Consider the following 16,812-nt stretch of genomic DNA (forward strand, 5'->3'; position numbering starts at 1 on the left):
TGTATTTTTAGTGAATCAGAAACTATATTTAAAAGTGTTAACAAATTCTGGAGCTTAAGACATATATTTCTATTTCACTGGTGCCTGGTGAGTGTTGCTAAGTAGTGGGAGTGAGTAAATCTCACAGTCTAGAAAGTGAGCTTATTATCTTTTTAGTTCAAGATATGATAGGTTAACCAGTAGAGCTGTAGTTAAAAGTATAAACAAAGCATAGTTTTGAAGTAATCACATAACTTCATGTACTTTCATGGTTCAGGGTCTATAGATTTTAAATGACACCAATTCTCTTCTATCTTAAAGCCTCAGGTGTATCAGTAAGGTTGCAAATGTATTTTAACTCCACCACCAATGTCTTTTTGAGGTCATTTTTTTTCCTCTGGGTAAAACCTATTTTTAATACATTTTTTATGAGATTGTTCAAGAGAGAATATATACATACTAATACATCTGCGAAATAAAGAAAGGCAGATTTAGGAAGAATCTAGTGAATTAGAGAAAGTTCAAAGAAGCATAATGTTCATAGCCGAAAGGTGGAATCTGGAACAAACATGGGATGAGAGAGGAATAAGAGATATATTAGATCAATTTCTATTACAGATTGCAGAAGTCAACTCATAATAGTCTAAGCAAAATAAATATTAACACTTGAAAAGTAGTCATATTTAGTTGAATGCATGTTTTGAAAGATATCCTTAGGCATCCCATTCTTCCATCTCCATTTTCCTTTGTAGGCCTTCATCCCTACAGGAAGATCCATGCATACACAGCACCAGTCTAGCCATCACAGGGGAAAGAAAGCACCTCTTTCAAACATATCTAGTCTAGGGATTGAATTTCACTGAACCAGATTAGATCAAATGCCCTTCTCTGAGCTGAACTGTGGCTAGGAAATATACCAAAATACCCAGGTCACTTGTTGACTCCTGGATCTGGAGAAGGGTAGAGTCATTCCCACCTGAACCACATGGACTGAAAGTGGAGAAAGGTTGTAACCCAAAAGAAAATGCGTGTTATGGACAGGAACACACATATGCATGCACTTGTGCACACACACACACACACATGCACACACACACACACACGGAGAATCCTTATATCATTTAGCACCCCCTATGACAGTGATGGCGAACCTATGACACGTGTGTCAGAGGTAACACGTGAACTCATTTTTTTGGTTGATTTTTCTTTGTTAAATGGCATTTAAATATATAAAATAAATATCAAAAATATAAGTCTTTGTTTTACTATGGCTGCAAACATCAAAAAATTTCTATATGTGACACGGCACCAGAGTTAAGTTAGGGTTTTTCAAAATGCTGACACGCCGAGCTCAAAAGGTTTGCCATCACTGCCCTATGATATCCTCACTATAGGATGATTCAAGGAAGCTTTGATAAAGGACTATTTATTTAATAAAGATATGAACAGGGTATAGAATAAAACACAGATAACAGGAACAAGAGAGGAGACAGCAGTTACAAGAATCTGGAAGAAGAGGAGCTTTCAGAAATGGTCACTCTGAGAGAAGCAATGGCTTTTTGTCAAGTGACAGAGAAAGCCCAAGGCAACTTGGCAGGGAGGAAGCCAGAAGAGTAGATACACCAACCTCTCTTTTTTCTCCCTCCCTCTAATCTCTGTCTGAGATCCCCTTTGGCCAAACCCAACAGGAAGCCATATGGCAAGGGAGCTCCCAAGGCATGATAAAAACAAGGGAGAGTGGATCTGGCAGAGCAAACATAAGGTACATATAGCACATACACTCTCTACAAAAAGATAGTCCATGATAGTGTTCAGTTGTAAATGTATAACAAAACGAATTCCATTACAATAAATGGCATGGGAATAAGGATATCTGTATAACGTAAAGGAAATCCATCCTCAACCCCATATTATCTCTAGTCCCAACATTTATTTCTCTCTACTTTTCTTCATAACCAAGTTTTTTGGAAGAATAGCTAACACACCCTGCTTCTGCTTTCTCACAGTCTATTCACTCCATAATGGCCCCCTGCCCTCTATAGCAGTGGTTTTCCAAATGCAGCCTCCAGAACAGCAGCACCAATATCTCCTGGGAACTTGTTACAGATGCAAATTCAACTAACCTCATCCAAAACCTGCTTAATCAAAAACTGAGAAGCTGGGGCTTAGCGATCTGTGTTGTAGCAAGCCCTCCAGTTGATTCTGAAGCACACTTGAGTTTGAGGATCATCACACTACAGAAAGAGCTATTTCTAAGATGACAAAGGACTCCACCATGCTAGAGTCTATGAGCACTTTTCTGTCTTTATCTTTCTTGACCCTGACCTTTGTGTATGAGATTTGACACTGTGAGCTGATCTCTTCTGCAGGAAATCGTCCTCTTTGTCCTCTCATACATCTAAGGTCATAGAGTAGAAATGTCCATCCCTGTAGAAATATTAGGATGAAAACCACTGTCTGTGTCTCCACTCATTATATCCCAAACCTCCCCAATACTGGTGAGCACCTGACTGATAATAAGCAGAGTTGAGGAAGTAAAAATACCACTTCTCATGGACCCCTCTCCTGCCCCTTTTAAGTTGCCTACTTGCAAGTTTTACTTTATGTTCTTCCTTCCTCCTGTTTCTTCCATGCACAAAACTCAGTAGGGCACTGTGGAAAGGCGAAACTGAAGTTTTCCAGCCATTGTGCCAGCTAATGAGAAGAAGAGTATCATTTGAGGAGTAAATAAGAAGGGACACATGTGGCCTCAAATCTGAGTCAAATTTCCCAATCTCACTTTATCAACAAATAATGCTGATAACCTTATCTGCATCGTATGTGTATTTTTCAGTGCAGAATCCATGAAATTAGGGGAGGAGTGTGGTTGTCATCCTAAATCCCACCACAAGATGTATTTACTGGAAAATTGTGAAGATAGGATCAAGCCTTAATAATTGTTTTAGATCAAAATAAGACGTGGACAGATTGAACACTCTACTGTGGCTGAAACAAACACCTTCTTAGCTCTGAATTTTGAAGTCAGCAGAAGCTTATACTGTAGTTGCAGTCTACATGAGTATGGCTAGTGTTAATAGGGTTGGGCTATGCAGCTGAACTCTAGTACAAGTGAGCAAGTGGCCAGTTGGAGCTTTAAGCAAAACTTTAACTGGTGGGTGTGAGCTGAAAACCACAGTTAGGTTTAACCAGAGATTTGTCTTAGCAGTCATGATGGGCAATTCAGAGTCTTTAAATGAAACAAACAGAAATCTGGTCATAAGGACAAATAGAGTGTTCTTTCCTGAGGTCAGGAAAGACTCCCTTCAGGAATTTAAATTGGAGATGAACTATCACTTATTCTGGGACTTGAGCCCATACAGCAAGAGAAAGACCTTTGCTAGAACCAGGAAAGGCCACTATCAGGATGAGCAGACTGTCATGCACGTACTATTAGAAGTTGACTCAGCCTGAAATATGAAGTACAAGGCTGGAGTCAGCATCTCCTAATCAGTAGGGGTTGAGATTTTTGGAGTCTTGAACATTGGTAGAAATCTAATATTGCTTGTTTTCAGACTTACCCTGTTTCTTAGCTACTGCTAAATGACCCATAATCTTAAAAAAAAAATCTAGTCCTGCTTAAAGAATGTAAGTGGTACAGATGAAGCCATTGAAATAATACAGATTAACCAAAAATAAGGAAAGTGGCAATTTTAAAAATGGAAAGTTTATTTTGAAGAAGCACATGGTTATTGGTTTTCAATGGACTTTTCTGAAGCTATGAAAACTCTGGATTGCAGAAGTGGAAACTATTGATAGCCAATTGATCACTATCATGGAGAAGTTAAAGCCAAAACTAGTTCTATCATTTCTATCATTTTTTCTCTATCTGTTCTCCAGTTACCACTAAATGCATGGCTCTTGACTGACATCTGTGGTGAGGGTTTGGATGGTATTATATTTTAACCCCTGGTTATATTATTTTGCTAGGATTGCTACTGTGGGCCTATAGATTTTTGAGCTTTCTTAGTCATATGAATGAGCAAGTAGTATTGCAATGATCCAGTGTATTCTACTGATTCTCAACTCCTTTAAAGGAATCAGAGGAAGACACTATAGACTGCAGCTCCTGAAAGAATCCTCACTTACTTAAAACCCCAACTCAATTGAAAATCAGCAAAATAAAACATAAGGGAGAGCTAAATTTTGGATGTCAATTCCTTGGGCATTTAATGTAGAAGCAAATTTATACTGGGCATTAATTTCTCCTCAGTAATTTAATAATTAGAGGGTATTCTGACTATGCATATCTGGGTCATATTTTTACTGCTGGCATTGTGTTATTTGGAGCATTTTTATATTGACATTTGACTGCATCTATAACTTCGGTGGATTATATAAATGAATACAATTTGAGATGGGGAATATAATATGGAATACATTTATAATTCAGCATAGTAGATAGATTTTTTAATGTAGTCTTCACCCATTTCATATCCATCTGCAGCAAAATCTGAATTGCTCACTGTGGTTCAAAGAGGATAACAAGGAGGAATGGATGGTGACAGGGGTGACTTCACAAAGATGGAAACAAAACTGACCTTACAAACTATAGTCTTCCCCTGATCATAAGTTTCTCTTAGGCTTGACTGTCAAGCAAAGTGTCAAGAGCTAGAAAGCTGCAGAATACAAGAGAATTATTCTCTGACACTGATTACATTCCAGCTTCAACCCCTAACGTGGGACTCCTGCCTTCTCCAATCTCCTCACTCACTGCTCCCAATGGACAAAGGACTGACAGATATTGGTGAGAGCTACCCTTTCTTGGGGAGAGTTAAGGTGATATAAGATTTTCTTGTGAACACCCTCATTTATAAAACAGTATCTTCCTTTGGCTACTGAGACTCCATTCTCTTCAAACACTTTTCCCATCTCTTTTGTCTATTCTTTCTCAGTATCTTTCACCAGCTCCACTCCTTCTACACAGCCCCTCAGTGGGTTCTCTGGGGCACCATCTTCAGTGCTTTCAGAGTGATCTTTTTAAACTGCAAATGGAGACAACATTCTTCAGGTTAAACTCTTCCAATGGGTTCCTTTAGCTTTCAGAGTAAAGTCTAAACTCTTTAGCTTAGTTTATGAAGCATAATCTAAATTAACATTAGAAGTATGAGGCCAACAAAGATGCCCCACACCCTGCCACTACCATTTTACCCTGACACACAAACAGAGAGAGAGAGAGAGAGAGAGAGAGAGAGAGAGAGAGAGAGACAAGAAGAAGAAGAAGAAGAAGAAGAAGAAGAAGAAGAAGAAGAAGAAGAAGAAGGAGGAGGAGAGAGAGAGAGAGAGAGAAGAAGAAGAAGAAGAAGAAGAAGAAGAAGAAGAAGAAGAAGAAGAAGAAGAAGCAGCAGCTGAGTAATTTACATGGAATAGAAAGTATAGAGGAATTTGGGGATGGGGAAAAAAGTTATAAATAGCACAGTATCTCAATACATTGGTTAGAAAATTATCTAAACCCATCATCACTTTAATTTGATTTAATTTAATTACAGCCATCAAGCTGTGATTTCCAAAAAAGGGAAATTAAGAAAAACATTCAAATATAACCTAATCTTTAGTGGTTACTCTAGAATCTCATAACAAAACAGCCTATTGGCAGGCTTTGAAGAAAATGATGAAACTTGGCTTATATCTGAAGCAATGTTACCAAAAAATTGAAGCATAATGATTGCAAGAAATATGATGTAATTACAGTGCATCACTTTAACTCTTGACCCTTAAAACCTCCATAAAATCGATCACACTGTTATACACAATTTTCAGGTGGTAATAATAATAATAACAATAATAGCTAATGCTACTGAGAGCTTACCCTGTGTTAGACACTTTGCTAAGTGCTATACTTATCTCATTTAATCCTCACTAACCCTAGAAGGGAAGCACTATTATCTCCATTTCAAAGATAAGAAAATTTGAGTTAAGATACTATGATTCGGGGTTATCAGTCATTATGTGATAAGGATGGTAGGGATCCCTTTGTGGCGTTCCACATCAATATGGGCCTGTGAGGAAATACGTGAACTCTCTCCTGATTGGAGAATTGTCTCCAGAGCAGCCCCACTTTGAGCTCGCTAAGAATGAAGAACTGACCCAGGAGTTCTGGGAGCTTGGGCCACAGTGGAACAGATGGGGCTCAGGAAGGCCTACTGTGTCTTCTTCCTGCTGCACCTGCTGCACGTCCTGCTGCTGGATGTTGCTGCCTGGCTCCTTCTTTTGTTTTCTGGGATGTCCTTCGTGCCCTCCTCCTTTGTGCGGTGCTGCTCAGTGCAGTTCAGGCCCAGGCTGGCTGGCTGCAGCATGACCTGGGGCACCTGTCTGTCTTCAGCATCACTACGTGGAACCCCCTGCTACATCATTTTGTGATGGCCCACCTGAACGGGGCCCCTGCCCGTTAGTTGGTGGAACCACATGCACTTCCACACCATGCCAAGCCCCACTGCCTCCGCAAATGCCCAGACATCACCATGCACCCCTTCTTCTTTGCCTCAGGGAAGATCCTCTCTGTGGAGCTTGGGAAACAGAAGAAAAAGCACATGCCCTGCAACCACCAGCACAAACACTTCTTGACTGGGCCCCCAGCCTTGCTGCCTCTCTGCCTCCAGTGGTATATTTTTGATTTTGTTATCCAGCAGAGGAAGTGGATGGATTTGCCCTGGATGATCACCTTCTCCAGCAGCAGCTTCCTCACTTATGTGCTGTTATTAGAAGTGAAGGCCTCCTGGGCCTTTTCTTCATGGTCAGGTTCCTGGACAGCAACTGGTTTGTGTGGGTGACTCAGATGAATCCTATCCCCATGCACACTGATCACGACCTGAACAGGTACTGGGTCTCCACCCAGCTCCAGGCAGCATGCAATGTCCACAAGTCCACCGTCAATGACTGGTTCAGTGGACATCTCAGCTCCAGACTGAGCACCATCTTTGAGCACCATGACACTTCGACATAATTACCACAAAGTAGCTCCCCTGGTGAAGTCCCAGTGTGCCAAGCATGGCATAGAGTACCAGTCCAAGCCCCTGCTCTCAGCCTTTGCTTGTTCACTCGCTGAAGGAGTCCAGGCAACTCTGGCTAGACGCCTATCTTCACCAACAACCGCTCCCATCTGGAATAGGATCCTCTGGAGCCAAAGCAGAGGGGAACTTGAGGGGCAATGCCACTACAATTCTAATATTCAGAGGGGGTTGGTTTGAGAAGATAAAGACTCTGGCTCAAACCGCTCCCCTTTATCTTCTAGGCCCGTGGTCGGCACACTGCGGCTCGCAGCCACATGCGGCTCTTTGGCCCCTTGAGTGTGGCTCTTCCTAAGCCTTAGGAGTACCCTAATTAAGTTAATAACAATGTACCTACCTATATAGTTTAAGTTTAAAAAATTTGGCTCTCAAAAGAAATTTCAATCGTTGTACTGTTGATATTTGGCTCTGTTGACTAATGAGTTTGCCAACCACTGTTCTAGGCAGATCTATGACCCAAAAAGGGAGGGGAGCATGCAAGCCCCTGAAGAAGGAATGGAATTGTTGGGACGGGGATGCAAGTTTTGTTTCTTTTTTAGTGTGTCAGATGCAGACGGTTGGTGAGAAAAGAGGAAGTCAGGAAGGTGTTAGAAGAACAGGGAGGACCAACTAAGCCAGACTTAGTGGAATTCCACCCAAAAAAAAAAGGATGAGCTCATCTTACTAGTCCACTTCTCAATGCCTCTCCACACTTGCTTGAAAACCTCAGAGGTTCCAGGATGGAGGGAGATAGAACACCTGAACCTTTTGAGCAAGATTTAGAAAGGAAGCATTAGTGCTTAGAATTCTGAGGCCTGGTGTAACGCAGTGCCTGGGAGTTCAGCTCACTTTAAGACTGTGACCTCTGTTTGCCTCAGGCTCCCGGAGAAGCAATTTCTCCACTTTTAGAATGAGGCCGGGCAAAGGCCAGGACTGTGGTATTGAAGACATCTAGCCCCGAAAGATCCTGCCACTACTGATGTTGGTCCCACATTCCATCCAGAGTACCAAGAGAGCATTAGGTCTTAGGTCTTGCCAAAATGGCTAGCAGAGAGTTGCTGGCCATTGAAACTCCCTTTAGCTTTTGATTCACCTCTTCTAACCAGCACCCAAGGAGCAAAACACTCCTAGGGCAGGGAGCACACTTGTTCCATAAACAAGTGAGCAGATGGGGCAACATCATTTTCTCCTCCTTAGAAACAAATGGGGACTCCTAATGGTTTCTCTTTGCTTCCCTAATTATAATTCCAAGTTCAATGCAATAGCAGTCAGTGATTACAAGTGACCAAGCTGGGAGATACTGAATTACCAGTCATGAGGAAAACACAAGTTCCATCATAAAGAATAGAAAGGCTGTGAGAAATTTTCTTAACATAAGTTTATAGCATTACTTGTGAGCAGGAGCAGTGGGGTTAAATGTAATCACTTCAGAGTTCTAAACCAAAAATAGGAAGATAAAAACATAGAAGTTCATGATCATCTGTTGCTGTCCTTAGGCATCTTAATCAACTCTGTCCAAGCATCTTTCTCTGCTGGAGATCAGGTAGGAGTTTAGGATAATCTCTTATCAGTCTAATACTTGAAATGCCATTTTTCAATCTCTTGATTTTTAAAAGATAAAAACAGTTTAACGCATCTCTAGAGAGCAAACATAGGAATGTGCTCCAGGAGTCTCACCTTAATTCCAGGGCTTGTTATCAGCATTCACACCCTCCTCCCTCCCAATAGCCATGGTCATTCAGTCCACATGAGAGGATTATTTGCCTGTTCAACATCATCCTATATAATAAAACCCTAATATGCAAATTGACCAAACTGCAGAACAACTGGCAGAACAACAGGTCACTATGGCGTGCACTGACCACCAGGGGGAAGACGCTCAACTCAGGAGCTGCCCCCTGGTTGTCAGTGCACTCCCACTAGGGAGTGCTGCTCAGGCAGAAGCCGGGCTCATGGTTGGCGAGCACAGTGGTGGTAGCGGGAGCCTCTACCACCTCTGCTGCAGGCGGACTGTAAGGAGCGAGGGGTCCTGGACTGCGAGAACCCTGGACTGTGAGAGGGGTGTCTGACTGCCGGCGGACATCTCCCGAGGAGTCCCGGTCTGTGAGAGAATGCATGCCGGGCTAAGGGACACCCCCCTCCACACAAATTTCATGCAATAGGCCTCTACTATAAGCATGTTAAGCATTAGGGACACTCGGAGGAGGGAACCTCAAACTAGAAGGAGAAAGCAGAACCCTGGAAGAGTTTGCATTTAGTTTTGGGAATGAAGGTGCTAAGGCATGTTGGAATGGGACTAGAGGCACCATCTAAGGGAAGGTTTACTTAGAGGTTTGTCAAAACAAAGAAAAATTTAAAAAACAGAGAGACGGGGAGAACAGAAAAGTTCAGATATTTCTCATTTGGGCAGAACCTGCCTTAAATTAGAAGCAGAATTGAAGAGTTCCATTTCATTGGCTTCCTCACACCAACATAGGTGCTGATCCTTCCCCACCCCTCTGTTCCCTGCTACCTAAGTTTTGGGTGTGGTGTCACCAGCCTGTCAAGCTGTCTGGCTTTGGGCCCGGGCTGAGCAAACCCAGTGAAGCCAAGTCCAGATTCTCACAGCACCTCAAACACGTGGCCTTCTCTCCTTAGCCTCGTCCAATGTGGCCTCACATGGCCACAAAGGAACACACCAGTGACAAAAGGCTCTGCTCACTGTCACTGTGGTAACATGAGTGATCTCAAATCCAATGGCAGATGAGAAAACAGGCTTAGATAGGACAAGTTGCCTCCAGTCACAGGCTGTGGCAGACCTGACATTTGAACTCACTTTTGAAAAACTCTAACTTCTGTGTTTGTCTTTGTTACTTTCATCTTCCTACCACTTTGCCAGAGGCATCTTCTTTAACTAAGCCCAATATCAGTACCCTTTTTGTACCATGCTATTTTTGTTAACACATCCCTATGAAGAAAAGCTGAAAAATAAAGTTAATTTTAACCCCCTTAAAAAAAAAGAGAGATACTCAGTGATTAACTCAAGGCCACGTAGTAAAAAAAGGAAGCTCAGGGCTTCAGCCCACAGCTCTTGGACACACAATTCCATGCTCCTCACCACTGATGTATGCCACCTTCTTCCAGACTTTCAAAAATGTTCATCCAACTATAATACTACGCAGTCCCCAGCAAAAAAATGTCTTTCACATAGATTTTATTAATCTTTCATGAATTCAAATCTGTTATGAACCTCTATATATTATTTTGATTATTTTCCTGGCTTTATTGTCTTTCGGGAAGGCAGTCTCTGTGAAGTCTGAGTTTAATTTAAATTCAACCCAAGTTGAAAAAGGTTTACCACTCTCCTGAGTACTACCAATTTCTGGTATAGAACTGCTGACCTAGTTCTAAGTAAGACATAAATTCACACAGTTTAAGTGTAATCTTTAGGCTAAGAGTTGAGTTACTGTTTATGTCCCACTTATATAGAATGCTGCCCTTTCAAATAATCCATTTCTTATTGTAAATGTTTAAGGGATAAAAATAATTGTGCCTATACTTTAGCAAAAAAAATGATGCTACTTTGACCTTGATTTTTATATCTTATAGTATGAACACCCTACTTAGGATTAGTCTTAGGAAATATAGCACTATCACATATTCAACTCTATATCTTTAAGCTGGAAGGTAAAATAGGTAGGTACAAAATAGCTGTCTGTACGTACACTAAGTCTGATAAAGAAGAGGGGAAAGTTCATAATTATCTAACTATAGGAGGTTAAACAGACAGTTTTTACTAACTATTGTACTGATGGCATATAGATTGATTTTGGCTCATATAACAAAAATGTCAGCAACACTAAAAAACCTACTGATTAGAGATATCAAAATTATAACTTGTGACACAAGCTTCAGAATCAGCAAACGCCTCTAAGCTTCTCATTGTTTTATAGTATTTATAAAGAAAAATTATTTAAAGGAATATTATAAAATTTAGAAATTGTTACAAACTGCGGCATAAAACTCCAAATGATAAACACTAAATGGTAAAGAGAACAATCAGAGTCGTAGTTGTAGTCATCTTAATTAGGTATAAATTAATGAAAAAATAACTACATCCAAAGTGATAAAGAGCTGTAGGTTAAATAAAAGAAACAGATATGGATACATCAAGAAAAATATTCAGGAAGAATGTACAAACCTGTGATTTAGTAAGGGCATATTCAATTGCATGACATAGAAATCTTCTAAATCCAGTGTAATGAAAATAGGGCCCAACATAAAGGTAAAAATGCAGGTTTCATGGGCATTCTGAGAGAGGAAATAAAGACTGCAAGGATCTCATAACGAACTGAAGGCAGGAACTGAGGCATGCATCACAGACTGTCTCCCAGAACTCACCCACGTTTCTACTCCCCTCTCACCAGCCACCTGGGCTTGCACATGACCCAACGTGGCCACATCATCATGTCAGCTCTCACCTCAGGCTGTTACTTCAAGCACAGCTGTGGATGCCTGAAACTGTGAATTGTACCGAACCTATCTATATATGACTTTTACTATATAGTCCTATGATAAAGTTTGATTTATGAATTAGGCACAGTAAGAGATTAACAGCAATACCTAATGATAAAATAGAACAATTATAATAATATACTGTGATAAATGTGGTCCCTGTCAAAACATCTTATTGTACTGTACTCACCCTTCTTCGTGTGATGTCATGATATGATAAAATGTCTACATGATAGATGAAGTGAAGAGAATGATGTTGGTTACTACTGACCTTCTCAGATACCCCAGAAGGTCAAAACAAGCACAGTTTTGTAGATCAAAACTAGCACAAATTTCTTTTTCCTTCTTCACCATTTCATGGATAGATTTGTTCTTACTGTAGATCGTAGCAACCTCATCATACATTATTTTATTTCCTTGTTAAGTCAAGAACTTCCACTTTTTCACTTATATGAAGCATTTCACGCCTTCTCTTTGGCATATAAGAATTGCCAACATCCTTACTCTTGTGCTTTGGGGCAATTATGAAGTAAAATAGGGTGACCTGAACAGACGTGCTGTGTGCGATACAGAGGAAGTGGATCTGAGGCCAAGATGGCCACTAAGGGACTCATAGGCAAGGCGTGTGCAGCGTGGAGACACTGATGCTGACGAAGGGATGAGTCCTGTTTATGGTGGGATCCAGGCAGCAAGACCTCACGTGATATTTCTTTACACTACTCAGAACAGCTACAATTTAACTTACAAATTGTTTCTTTCTGGAATTTTCTACTCACTATTTTCAGTCTTCAGTTGACAGCAGGTAACTGAGACCACAGAAAGGGAAATGGCAGGTAAGGCGGGATACTGTACTCAGCATCATGGATGAGCTTGCTTCCCAGCCGCCTCAGACATGGGATGTTAGTCTCTGGGTCAGGTGTTCACCCCAAGGTACATTAGCTGCAGCAGGGGCCGAACTGAAAGACAGTTTTAAAGAAGGAAAACTTGATAGGAAAAACAAAACAAAACACCAAAATGTACATCTACCTCCACCTACAAAAAGAACAACAGAAACAATAAAAATGCAGTCATTAGCCTAGATATATTTTAAGTACAAATGGGGCCTGCCCAAATTTCAAAAAAATAGAGATTCCTAAAACAATTTACTTGGTCAATCTTTCTCCCATATTTAATGCAAATAAAACAATTTCATTTTTAGATTATTGTAAATTGAAAAACAAATGTTTAACAATGCTTTTGATTTTGGTTTTTGAGCTTGACAGAGGCTGTTTGAATACCATAACTAAACTTAACAGCTCCAACGTGCACATTTCAAATGGACAGGTCTCTGAATAAGATGGGAAAATCATGAGCACATAATTCAGGTTACTGTTTTCAAAAGTACTTAAATGATATCACGGTAGGATTTCTATTGTGGTTCAAGCAAACAACAACAACAAAAACCTTAGAGTTTAATGTAATTTACTTTAAATTGGGTTTTATTAGATGAGCTCATGAAATATGAGTTATTAATTAAAAATCAAAATTTTCTAATATACTGTAATTATGCCTTCTATGTTTCTTTTTAATATTCAACTATCAAACAATGTATATATAATATTATACAGACTCTCACAAAACCGTCTGAAACTGTCACAAGCACTTCTGCTTTTCATTCATTATAGAAATGTTTCTTAATTCATCTATTTTTTTATTTTTTTCTTAGAATCTATAAGTTATTTTCTATTTTATGTGGAATTCTTAGTAGCATGCTTTTCACAAAGGAGGCACTTTAAATTCACTGACTGATTTTCATTTGTGGTAGCCAATCTCTCCTCAACCTACAATTCCATAAGTTTTATTAAGTGCCCACTTTGTGAAAAGCACCATACTTAGTGAAGCAATTAGGTTTTAAAATGGCTTTTAATCAGTGATTAAACTTCCATTTTACTCTTTCCACAGTTCCCTAACAGATGAATAAATACATACACGAGCTGGTAAGTCCTTAGATAATTAAGGATTGATTACATTTCCTAATAATGTACCTACTTTAATTGGTTCTCCTTTGCTTCTATGTTCTCTTTATTGCAGGATTCCTCCCTTAGCAATTTTTCTCTGTGCACATTGAAATGACAAGTTAATGTCAAGGGGAAAAAAAACTAACATTTTTATATATAATTAATCACTAGGGTCATCTCGAATTGATCCTCTTTCTTTAAAGGGATCAATTGTAGAAATTTGGGTTATTTTATTTTTAAATGTTGTGAAGCTAAATTTACTGCTATTTTAATTAAGAAAATTTTTTTGTGGATGGAAACACTACCAATATTTGCCAGTAGCGCAAAGTATTCGGTGGTTTACAAATTGTGTATATCATTGCTGTGTACAGTATGAAAATTTTACAAATTTTATCATCTACCTGGAATTTATGTCCCAGCTTTTTTCCAAGTACCTATTAATATAAGCTCCCCACTTCCATTTCCCCACTTGCAGTATTTTTAAAATATTGTTCATTTTGTATTAACTACATTTTAAATACTGTTTCACAATAATAACTCTAAATATGAAGCCCAATTATAGCAGGTTAAAACATTACTGCCTAAATTTTCAGATCCTAAGAGGTAGGAGCAATTCCATGAGGACTGTTGATTTAAAGACAGAGTATATGTATCCAGAACAGAAAAGCTTTGGGTGAAAATTCTAGAGTAGCCTGACTCTGAGAGAGTTAGAAGAAAACAAACCAGTTGTTAAGGCCAAATCAGGAGCTGAGTGTCCTAGCTCAGGGTGAGTAGATTGAGGCCATTATGTACTAAGTAACAAATCCAAAATCAAAACCAAAGGGGAGGTCAGAGGTCAGTTCTTTGGTGACGGTTCACAACAATTCTTCAAAACTAAGGTTGGTGGCAGAACCAGAGGCAGGAATAAAGGGAGAATGGGACAGATCTTCAGGACCAAATAAGAAAACAGTAAAATAGACAATACTCAATCCAAAAAACCAAAGGCCAAGAGGATAGCAAGGAACAGGAAGTAGCAATAATATAGCAGCGATGTCCAAAATAATTTTCAGCAATAATGGAGAGTTCCACCCTTTATCATTTTAATCGTGGCCTATCCACATGTGACTTTTGAGCACTTGAAATGTGCTCCATAGATTTTGTACAAGTAAGAAACTGAATTTTAAAATTTTATTTAAATTTAATTAACATGATTTAAACATGTATAACTATTGTATTCAACATATCAAAATGACTAATATAAAAATATTGAAAATGCCAAATACTAATCAGGATATGGAAAACCTGATCACTCATAGATTTCTGGGGGTAATATAAAATGGTAAGTCACTCTGGTAAAGTTTGATAGTTTCCTAAAAGAATAAATATTTTAGTGCCACAGTAGCCAGAAATTGTATTCCTGGGCATTAATCCCAAAGAAATGAAGAGTTATGTTTACAGACAAACCTGTATATGAATATTTATAACTTTATTCATAATAGTAAAAAACTGTAAACAACCCAGATGTCTTTCAATGGGGAAATGCTTAAAAATACTGTTATATCCATACTATGAAATACTATTCAACAATTACAAAGAAGAAAATATTAACATGATACCATTGTAATAACCTGGTTATTATTTAACAGAAAAAGAATAAGGGAAAGACTAGATAATACAGGTATGCCATTTATACAGCTTTAATAATTTAACACTTTCCAAGTCTGTTCCCCACTGATTTATGGGGGAAGGGACTGGACAAAGGTAATTTGGACGGATGTTCAGTAAGGTCTGGGTAACATGGGGGAAGATGCTTATCTGTCAGTCACATCTGGGAACAGGTAATTGGCCAGAATAGGCGTGACCATTGCAAGGGTGTAACACCTTGGTTTTGATATTGTACTATAGTTTTATAAAATATTATCATTGGAGGAAACTGGATAATGAGTATGTGGGGTCATTCTGTGTTATTTCTTATAACTCCATCTGAATCTATAATAACTCAAAATAAAACATTTAATTGAAAATATCTACAGAACTAAAAAAAAGTATAGAACACAAGGGATGTTCAAGGTCAGTATGGAACATAAGGACTTTTCTGGAGGTGAAGTTTCTTGGCATTGTTTGATAGATGTATATATTTGAAAGTGTATCATATAAAGGAGGAAAAAAAGAAATTAAAGGATAAAATTAGAAAAAAATATAGGAATTAGAAGAAAACAGATTAGGCTCAATGGCAGAGAAAGAGCTTGTTAGTAGTAAACTAAGGGGTGTCCAACACTGGAATGGGCTGCCTAGAGGAGCAAGATTTACGTGACGCATTCAAGTAGGAAGGACGTTGCAAAAGGCAGGTCAAATTTGGTGGAGGTTGGACTTCATTGGGGAATCACAAATTCTAATGCCAATAGGGAACTAGGTAATAAACATGAACTACTAAAGCATTCTGGGAGAAAAATAAAGAACAATGTGGACCAAAGGCGCTGTGGAACCTGGAGGACCACCTGCCACTCAGCATAGGGAGATCACTGCCTGTGAGAATACTGACTGAGAGGAACTAGATCTTTTTAAAATATATATGTATATTTCTAGATCTTTTTAAAATATATATGTATATTTTTTTATTGATTTCAGAGAGGAAGGGAGAGAGAAAGAGAGATAGATATATCAATGATGAGAGAGAATCATTGATCAGCTGCCTCCTGCATGTCCCACACTGGGGATCGAGCCCGCAACGTGGGCATGTGCCCTTGGCAGGAATTGAACCCGGGACCCTTCAGTCCACAGGCCCATGCTCTATCTACTGAGCCAAACCGGCCAGGGTGAGGAGCTAGATCTTTAAAGTTTTCGAGAAAAGCCAGAAATATGGCTTTTTAGATGAAACCTCCCAATAATTAAAACATCTTTACTAATTTGCTCATTATATTCAAATACTTTGAGGTCTAAAACTGTTTAGTCCAAATAAAATTATTATCTGGAATCCATCTTATTGTCTTAATTTTAGCACTTTACATGAGTTACAAAAAATGATGTTTAGCATTGTATCCCTACATTTCAATTTCCAAAACCTCTTCTACTGATATCTCAGCTATTTCCATGAAAACATCTTGAATAAATATCTCATTTGTTGCAATTTGTATTTGATATTAAAGTAGCAATTAGACAAACATCTTTCTGTTACTCCCTGTATATGATGGCTCATCTATATATAAAAGAGGCTAATATGCAAAGTGTCCCCTCGGGAGTTTGACCTGGAAACCGGGAGTTCAATCACTTGCTATGACATTCACTGACCAGAATGAAGGAAGCTCAGAATGAAGGAAAGCCACAGCCAGCAGCTGGCAACC

At 39.1% G+C, this 16,812-nt stretch overlaps 1 pseudogene; it reads left to right on the plus strand.

The window, feature by feature from the left end:
* The first annotated feature begins 5,939 nt into the window (after positions 1-5,939).
* The window catches only part of LOC102439921, an 89,797-nt pseudogene continuing 78,924 nt past the window's right edge, over positions 5,940-16,812 (plus strand).

Source organism: Myotis lucifugus, unplaced genomic scaffold, assembly GCF_000147115.1.
Source record: "Myotis lucifugus unplaced genomic scaffold, Myoluc2.0 scaffold_5, whole genome shotgun sequence".
NCBI classification, from domain to species: Eukaryota; Metazoa; Chordata; class Mammalia; order Chiroptera; family Vespertilionidae; genus Myotis; species Myotis lucifugus.